Genomic DNA, 9,825 nt, shown 5'->3' with positions numbered 1-9,825 from the left:
CAACTGAGCAATATGTACAGCAGTGGAGGTATCTAACAGGAAAGGCAGTTCTATGCTCTTGGAGGGGTTTGGGTGTTTTCCTTTTTTGAGACAGGGTCTCACTCTGCTGTCCAGGCTGGAGTGCGGTGGTGCAATCACTGCTCACTGCAACCTCGACCTCCCAGGCTCAAGCAATCCTCCTGCCTCAAGCTCCCGAGTAGCTGGAGGTACAGATGTGTGTCACCACACCTGGCTCATTTTTGTATTTTTTGTAGAGACAGGGGTTCTGCCATGTTGCCCAGGGTGGTCTCGAATTCCCGGTCTCAAACAGTCCTCCTGCCAGCCTCCCAGAGTGCTGGAATTACAAGCGTGAGCCCCTGCACCTGGCCAATGGTATGGGTTGTCTTTTTCTTGTTTTTTGTTTTTTTTTGAGACAGACTCTTGCTCTGTCACCAACGCTGGAGTGCAGTGGCACAATCTTGGCTCACTGCAACCTCTGCCTCCTGGGTTCAAGTGATTCTCCTGCCTCAACCTCCTGAGTAGCTGGGATTACAGGCACCCACCACCATGTCCAGCTAATTTTTGTATTTGTAGTAGAGATGGGGTTGCGCCATGTTGGTCAGGCTGGTCTTGAATTCCTGACTTCGTGATCCACCTGCCTCTGCCTCCCAAAGTGCTGGGGTTACAGGCTTGTGCCACCGTGCCTGGCTAGTATGGTTTTTCAAAAGACAAAATGGTTTTCAAATCATGAATCAAAAGAAGAGTAGCTAAATGAAAGTCCATGTTAGTAAGGAAACATCACATGCCAATGCTTCCTGTGAGGCAGATGGCACAATTGATCTTCAAAGCCTCATGTGGAATTGATATTACCTTGCTAAGTTTTCCAGCCCTATTTCAGATTCAAAGTTTTATATTTTTGGAACCAACCAATTAATTGATAAAACATCCTAGTCCGCATCCTGACCTATTATAAATATTTGAAAGCACCTTCATCTAGACATTGGACAATTAGTTGAAAATCCTAGACAGTTAAGCAGGTGATTTATAATATTTGCGGACATTGAGATGCAGGATAGGTCCAGGTGTCATGGCTCATGCCTGTAATCCCAGCACCTTAGGAGGCTGAGGCAGGTGGTTTACCTGAGGTCAGGAGTTTGAGACCAGCCCGGCCAACATGGTAAAACCCTGTCTACTAAAAATACAAAAATTAGCCAGGAATAGTGGCACACGTAGTCCCAGCTACTCAGGAGGCTGAGGCAGGAGAATCTCTTGAACCCAGGAGATGGAGGTTGCAGCATTGAGCTGAGATTGTGCCACTAAACTCCAGCCTGGGTGACAGAGCAAGACTCTACCTCTAAGAAAGAAAAAAAGTTTGGGCATGGTGGCTCACACCTGTAATCTCAGCACTTTGGGAGGTCGAGGCGGCGGGTCACAAGGTCAGGAGTTCGAGACCAGCCTGGCCAACATGGTGAAACTCCATCTCTACTAAAAATACAAAAATTAGCTGGTGTGGTGGTGAGTCACTGTAATCCCAGCTAGTTAGGGGGCCGAGGCAGGAAAATCATTTGAACCCAGGTGGCGGAGGTTGCAGTGAGCTGTACTCCAGCCTGGGCAACAGAGCAAGACTCCAACTCAAAAAAAGAAAAAAAAAAAAAACCAACCCAGGGAGGGTGTGACTTCCAGAGCTTAGAGCAAACACACGCCCAGTGCTAATGTCACGCAAGAATCCAGCAGCTCCTTATCACCTCCTGCTATGCAGCAAATTCTGGACCCCATGGAGACTGAGACACAAACTGCCACCTTCAGAAACTTTAGACCTGGGAAAAGTCCTCGCTCTTCAGAATGTCACATCCTGCCAGTGTTTTCTTCTCCTTCAAGGAGACTTGCTCCCGGCGGTATTGTTAGCCCAGCTGCCTCTCAGGTGGGAGTGAAGCTGGGAGAGATGCATGTTCACATCATGCAACACGAATTCAAACAATAAAACAGCCACACCACCCGTGGAGGTGTGTTTAGCAGACCCCAACTTAGGCACAGATGAATGAATGGACTCTCAACCAGTACAATGATTTTGAATGGGGTGGGGATGTTTGTTAATTGCTTTTAGAGGGCGGTTTTAGCAAACCAGGCCATGACTCCCTGTACCTTCTTACATTTATTTGGTATAGCTTCAATAACAGAGGCTTTAAGTTAACACACTTGTGGATAATTAACATGGTTCAAAGAGTGGTTTTGAATGATAAAAGCTTTTGGTTTTGGGCCCAGAGAAAACACCCTTCACGTGTAATTCCCCTTCCACCTCCTGCTGAGAGGACTGTTTAGCACAGGGTTTACATGAGTGAACAGTTAGAATAGAGACAACGGGATGTTGGTAAACAGGCCATTTGGGAAGCTTCATTGTCCCTGTGTTTTACCCTATGACTTAAAATTTTAACGTAATGAACTGGCTGCCTTTAGCCCATTCCATTAAAACCTTTCGGCCTTCCAAAAGGTTTGAGACTATAAATTTCTAACTTTCCCTAATATTTCCCTCCTATTTTGTCAGCCACCCCGAGTAAATCCCAACACACGGTGAAAACCACATTTGGGAAATGTAGGTGCTGGCTGTGTGGAAAATTGCTCTCATCCCCAGCGTTCAACTATAAAAAGACAAGTATTTATACTGAAGAGCCTAGAATTTTGTGACTATAATAAAAGATAATATGAGAGATTCCTGGCAAAATTTGATGCATGCAAATGCTCATACATAGATTGCAGACAAACATATGTACATGATAATGGAAGTGCCAGTCTCACTTTTGATCTTGTAATCAGGAGGCCGTCATGGCACCCTGTGAACGTGATAACCTAGTTCCAATTCAGCTACTGCTGACAAAGCTTGGGTCATGTGCTTGGTCACAGCCTCCTCTAGCATCATAATCTTTGTCTTTTATTTTTATTTTTGAGATGGAATCTTGCTCTGTTGCCCAGGCTGGAGTGCAGTGGAGCGATATCGGCTCACTGCAACTTCCGCCTCCCAGGTGTTGAAAATTAGCATTTTGAATGAAGAGACCCCCCCTTAGACAGGCTTTGTGTGGGCAACGTGGCTGTTTATTGACCTGGGTGCATGTCGGCCATGGCCGAAAAGGGCGTTAGCAAAGGGCAGTGGGATGGGAGTTGGTTTTACAGGTTTGGGGTGGGCAGTGGGAAGTCACAGAGTAAGATCAGTTACAGTGGTGGGGTAGGGGCAAGGAGTGTACATGACCACAAGTTCAGTTACAGTGGCGGCTGGGGAGAGGCAGAAGAGCAGTTAAGATGACAGGATGGGTGAGAGGCATTCACGTTATCATAAGAAATGTTGAGATGGCAGGGTTGGGTGAGGGGCTTGTCTCGGGAAGCTCTGCTGGACGCTCAGGGACAATGGCAAACGCAGGTGGGGGGGTGGGAGACGATCAGCCCAGGCAGGCAGGACTTCAGCCTTGCATATGGAGACCTGACATACCTGCCTTTTTATATATAGAGAGAAAGAATTAGAGAAGAGGGGGTGAGCACAGGTTTCTGGGGGTGAGGGTGAGGTTTCTTAAGGTTACTTCGTGCCTGACAGGGGAGTGTGGGGGCACCTAAAATATTTTTTTTTTGAGCGGGGGAGACAGGGTGGAAATGGGAACAGGATAGGTGCAAATAAGGACGGTTTGGACCATACGTTCTGCCTTACGAATGCTGAAGCTGCTGGGGGACATAGAGGCACTGTGTGGTACTGTGGGTCGTCCAGAGCAGCATCTGCTGATTTGTGATCACCTGGATGCGGTTTTGTATGAATTGGGAGACTAAGCGGAAGATACAGGGTCCGAACAGGAGAAGAAGAAAGATGGGTATTAAAGGAGTGAGGATTGGGAGGAGCCGTGACTCCAGTTAGACAGCGTCCAGCCCCTCCAGCCAGGTCCAGAATAACCATTTGCCTGATTCGTGCGCTTTTGGGCTCTGTCTCTTCATTTATTGATGGCATTATATACGAGGCCAGGCTGCTTTACATAAAAACAACATTTTTCTGGAGCTTTGGACCTGAAAGCCAAGGGAACCAGCAAGCGCTGTGGCCGTTACAGGGCTTGGTGGGGTAACTATGTGGAGGGAGAGCTTTTGTTTTCATGCTGTGTGAGGAAGTGTGCGATATCTATAAGCAACCGCTCATTTTCATTAACAGGATTGTGTTTGAGCAGAGAGCGGGAGCCAGATGAAGAGTGAAATATCAGCTGTAATTGCCTGGAGGAAAAGTGTAAACCAGCAACTTAAAGAAAAGCAGGGCATGTAAAATAAATGAGTGCTGTGAATTTGGGCACAGTTAGGAAATAATAGAAACAGACTATTTGAGGTGTGGTTAAAGCAGTAGGGGTGACTGCATGAAGCTGGAGAAGGTGAGGGGCTGAATGTAAGTGTGTGTGGTGTAAAGAGAGCTTTGGAGGCAGTGAGAGCTAGAGGGTAAGTGGGGCAGAGCCTGTGATTTTGAGGGATTCTAAGAGTATCAGGGGCGTTGTCATGAGGGCCTGCCCAGGGCTGTGAGGATAAGTTGTTTGGATAAAAAGGCTGCAGGCCATGGGCCTGGCTCCTATGTGAGAATCCTGACCGCACAGCCCTGGACTTTAGCAGTATAGAATGAAAAAGTGTTGAGACAGGTTGGGGAGGGCTAGGGAGGGAGCAGTTTTTAGAGCTGTTTTTTAAGGAGCAAAAGGAGGAGTGAGGAAAGGATTTAGGATTAATATGGTTGGATAAGTTTTCCTTAGTGAGTTTATACAATGGCTTCATTAGAATAGCAAAACCTGGTCTCCTGAGGTGAAGTAGCAAACACACCCAGGAAGGAGAGAAGCTGTTGTTTGGTGGAGGGGGTTGGGGTTTGGGAAATTAACTGGATGCGGTTGGCAGGGTGAGCGTGTGTATGCTGGTGAAAGATTACAACAGATGGGAAGAAATTTGGGCTTCGGAAGGGGATACATGAAACCCCTTTGAGTACAGATGCCGAAGAAGCAGGAGAGTGAATTAAAAGGCCATGTTTCAATAGACAGGTGATAAGAGGCTTTGCTTTTAAAGGCTGTTGTGGGATGGGGTACGGGGCTGGGCAGGGTAAGGGTGGTTAGTTTCTAAGTTGATGAGGAGGGGTGAGTGACTTGTAGCAACGGATGGGAAGACGGTGTTTTACACCCTAGGCTTAAAGTTGGGGAACATAAGGGGAGCTATTGAGGGAGGTACACGTTTGGGGAGGAGGGCGGCAATGAGGCTTGGCTGTAGCCCAGGAACAGTCAAGGAGGCAGACAATTTCGCTGGGATATCCTGGCCTAACAGGGGAACTGGACAGGTGGAGATGATTAGGAAAGAATGTGGAAGGCAGTGCTGGCCTGATTGACACCAGACGTGGGGAGTTTTGAGAGGCCTGGAGGCCTGGCCGTCAATTCCCACACAGCATGGCAGCCAAAGAGACAGGTTCTTGAAAAGAAGGCAGCATGGGGTAGGTGCCTCCGTGCTGATGAAGAAGGGGATGGACTTGCCCTCCACGTAAGAGTTACCCAAAGTTTGGCATCCATGATGATCCAGGGGGCTTCCGAGATGCTCGGGCAGCGTCAGTCTTTAGCCGCCAAGCCGAGGGTTGGAGCTTCAGAAGCTCTGGGAGGAGCGACCTGAGTTGGACAGTCAACTTTCTGTGGGGGTCCCGCACAGACGGGGCAGGGCTCAGGAGTCCAGGGCTGTGGGCATTCCTTGGCCCAGTGGCCAGGTTTCCGACACTTGAAGCAAGGTCCGGGGGGTTGGCTGGACGCTGCAGTCTGGGTGCTCTGAAGTCTCTGTGAGCCGGTGGTGTGGCTGGGGTTTTTGTTATGGAGGAGGCAGCGTCTGCAGTTCTGAGATGTGCAGCCGGGCAGATTTCTCCCTGTTGTTGAACACCTTGAAGGTAAGGTTGTCTAATTCCCATGGTGGGGTTTGAGGGCTAGATTTTAATTTTTGTACCTTTTTGTAATGTTGGGGTTGACTGGGTGATAAGATGCATATTAAGCGTTTTTTATGGGTGAGAGTGGAAGTAAGGATGGCATTTAAGTCACTCCGGGTGAGATTATTGGACTGGGTGAAGTATTGGAGGATCTGATGAAAAGGAGCCTAATCGGTGGTCGATTTGGGAAAGGTCGGATAAAGGGAAGGAATGCCACCCTAACTATGCCTTTGGCTCCAGCCACCTCAGAAAGGGGGATTGTCAGGCAGGGGTGCAGGAGGCAGCCACAGGACTAAACTGTAAGCCAGGCCACGTACGAGGTGGGGAGGTGACAGAAGGGGCATAAGGAGGTGGGTTGTGGGCAGAGGAAGATGAGGAAGGCTCTGGGGTGGGGTTAGGTCCTGGATGAGGGCCTGGTTCACAGGCAGGAAGGAGAAAGGTCGGAAGGTTGATGGACAGGGAGGATTCTGGCTAACCCGCAGAGGAAGGAGGGGCAAACGGAAGTGAAGAGAGGAGAAGAGATTAGGGAGGGATTGGTGTGTAAAAAAATGCCTGGACATAGGGAATTTCAGACCATTTGCCCATGTTGTGAGGAAAATTGTCTATTTCATAAAATAGAGGTGAAAGGTGCCAATTTTTGGCCAATTGGAGCCATTGTTTAACTTGTATTGTGACCATGCAGTGGCCCAGTAAAGAGAACGCAGTGTTTACAGAGACATTTGGGTTTTAGGTTAGGGGACAGTTGGAGAGGTTTGAGGTTCTTTAGAACACAGGCCAGCATAGAGGAGGGAGGGATAGAGGATGGATGATTGCCCATGGTTCTGGAAAGACAGCAGAGACAAGGAGAATAGGCACGCAACCCAGCCGCTCAACAGGTGTCCCTCGGTGAGTCTGGGTTGAACCTCGTCGTTGGTGAACGGTCAAAGAGAGCGTCCTGTATGTTGACCTGCCACCAATATCAGCCCTGAGCCTGGTGGATGAGTGACTAGGGTGGACGTCTCCAAGATAGTCAAGCCCCTGGGGAAACTGGGTCCCCGGATCCGTGACCTACATAGGGTTTTTCGGGTCCCAAACTTCACGGAAGAGCCTGGTTTACCTGATTTTCCTTGTGTTTGTGGTGGAAAAACGACGAAACCGAAAGGGGAAGAGAGTGGAAAGGAAAAGATAAAAGAATGGGAACGCAAAAAAGAGAGACTGCTTACCAAAACAGCCGGTGGTGTGTGTGGGAGGGTCTGATGACCCAGGTCGGTAGGTTAATCTCTTCATGGAGGAAGCACAAGAGCAGGGACGGGGGTTTGGTCTCTTGTAGGAGTTCCCCCATCCAGGGTTTTGGTACCAAAATGTTGAAAATAAGCTCTTTGAATGAAGAGATTCCCCCCCAGACAGGCTTTGTGTGAGCAACGTGGCTGTTTATTCACCTGGGTGCATGTCGCCTATAGCCAAAAAGGGCGTTAGCAAAGGGCAGTGGGATGGGAGTTGGTTTTACAGGTTTGGAGAGGGCAGTGGAAAGTTACAGAGTAAGATCAGTTACAGTGGTGGGTAGGGGCCAAAAGTGTACATGATCACAAGTTCAGTTACAGCGGCGGCTGGGGGTGAGGCAGAAGAGAAGTTAAGATGACAGGATGGATGAGAGGTATTCACGTTATCATAAGAACAGTTTAGATGGCAGGATTGGGTGAGGGGCCATTTCTGGGAAAGCTCTGCTGGGGGCTCAGGGACAATGGCGAACGCAGGCATGGGGTTGGAGACGATCAGGAGGCAAGCAGGACTTCAGACTTTCAGGCTCCAGGTTTGCATATGCAGACCTGACACCGGGCTCAAGCAATTCCCTGCCTCAGTCTCCCGAAACCTGGGATTATAGGTGCCTGCCACCATGCCCGGCTAATTTTTGTGTTTTTAGGAAAGATGGGGTTTCTCCATCTTGGCCAGACTGGTGTTGAACTCCTGACCTCATGATCCACCTGCCTTGGTCTCCCAGAGTGCTGGGATTACAGGTGTGAGCCACCGTGACTGACCGCCTCATAGTCTTTGTCTGAAATACAGGGGCAGAGGTATTCTTCCCAGGGCAGTCCAGGGTTCAGTGAGACGAGTTATCAGGTCTCTCAGCAGAGTGACTTGGACAAGGGAGAGGCTCCACAGCTGTCCTCTTTCCACAGTCGTTCAGAGCGATTGTGAGTGAGACTGGAAAGTAGCCCAGGAGGGAGAGTGGCCGTGTGCAGGGAGGAGGTGACCTGGTGAGGAAGGAGACCCAAGCATCTAAGATGACTTCCCCCTTGACTTCCACACTGCATTTCAATAGAAGTAAAGGTTGGCCGACCGCGCGCCACCTCATAGATCGCAGGCATGGCGTGGGGGAATCTTTCCAGAAGGCGTTGTTTTAACTTAAAGGAGTTCAAGCCCCCACCCCACACCTACTCCATGCACCAAGACCCTTTCACATGTAATTTCTAGAACTGTAAACCCCAAGACCCTTTCACGTGTCATATCTGGAGCTGTAAGCCTGTGTAGAGCTGGGCTTCTGATGGTTAGAGGAACTTGGCCCTTAGGCAGTTATGCTGCCTGCTCCAGCGCACCCTCTGCTGGTGGCTGGGGGCACTGCAGGGCCCTCGCGCTCACAGCCCTGGCAGAGGACGCGCGCCCTCTGGTGGTCATCCCGCTGCACCACTTGAAGTCGGAGCGCAGAGTGTTCAGTGCCATCGTTCTGGGAATGCAAACTGACACGGAGCAAATTGACCACTGGCCCCTGTGTTTCTAAAAAGGAAGAAGGGACAATTAATTGGAAACCATAGGAATGAAATAAACATGGATGCACATTTTACAGCTGATGGAAAAATTCACTCAACATAGTCTTTGCACTTAAAATGCAAAACCGTCAGAGACATCATAACCACAGTGGCTTTATTTTAAATAAAAGCTTTAGAAAAAGCTAAATCTGGGCAGGGTGCAGGGCTCACGAGTGTCATTCCAGCACTCTGGACGGCCAAGGCGGGAGGATCACTTGAGATCAGGAGTTCAAGACCAGTCTGGGAAAACAGCGAGAACCCCATGTCTACAAAAAAATATAAAAATTAGCTGGCATGGTGGCATGTGCCTGTGGTCCCAGTTACCCAGGAGGCTGAGGTGGGAGGATCGCTTGAGCCCAGGAGTTTGAGGCTGCAGTGAGCCAGCCATGATTGCACCACTGCACTCAAGTATGGGAGACAGAGTCAGACCCTGTCTCTCTCTCTCTCTCTCTCTCTCTTTCTCTCTCTGTCTGTCTCTCTTGCACACACACACGTTAAATTTGTTGATTATGTATTTAGGGATTGATCACCTTTGGTTATAAAATATTTAAGGTTGCAGGAACAAGTTAATAACTAAAGTCCCAATACTAATAGCCTGACACAAACTGATCACAATCCTTTATAAGAGACAACACTGTTCTTAATAACCTATATAAACAAACATTAAGTAACCCTATTTGTATGTTAATGTGCTGGGATCACAGGTGTGATTACTTAATCCCAGCACACTTGGAGGACAAGGAGGGCAGATCACTTGAGGCCAGGAGTTGGACAGCAGCATGGCCAACATGGTTAAACCCAGACTCTACTAAGAATACAAAAATATAGCTTTGCACAGTGGCAGTATTGTAGCCAATGAGGTTTACCCAAGGCGTGATTATTGCTAATTGAAAACTTTTCCCAATACCCCGCCATGATGACTGGAAATATAGTAGGCATTGGCAATTTTTGGCAGTCTCTATGGGGATGGAATAAAATAAATAAAAAAAATGTAATAGAAATACAAAAAAATTAGCCAGACGTGGTGGTGCACACCTGTAATCCCAGCTACTTGGGAGGTTGTTGAGGCAGGAGAATCCTTAAACCCAAGAAGCAGAGGTTGTAGTGAGCCGAGAT

General features: G+C 48.6%; 1 non-coding gene and 1 pseudogene across 1 annotated transcript; both read left to right on the top strand.

The window, feature by feature from the left end:
• The window catches only part of LOC108311143, a 43,080-nt pseudogene extending 33,345 nt beyond the window's left edge, over positions 1-9,735 (top strand).
• Positions 9,536-9,676, top strand: LOC119472695. The gene has a single exon (XR_005201872.1). It is a non-coding gene; the product is annotated as a U4 spliceosomal RNA (small nuclear RNA).
• Positions 9,736-9,825: the final 90 nt, after the last annotated feature.

The sequence above is a fragment of the Cebus imitator genome, unplaced genomic scaffold (genome assembly GCF_001604975.1).
Source record: "Cebus imitator isolate Cc_AM_T3 unplaced genomic scaffold, Cebus_imitator-1.0 Scaffold112, whole genome shotgun sequence".
Classification (NCBI taxonomy): Eukaryota; Metazoa; Chordata; class Mammalia; order Primates; family Cebidae; genus Cebus; species Cebus imitator.
This window is presented reverse-complemented; position numbering and strand designations above follow the sequence as displayed.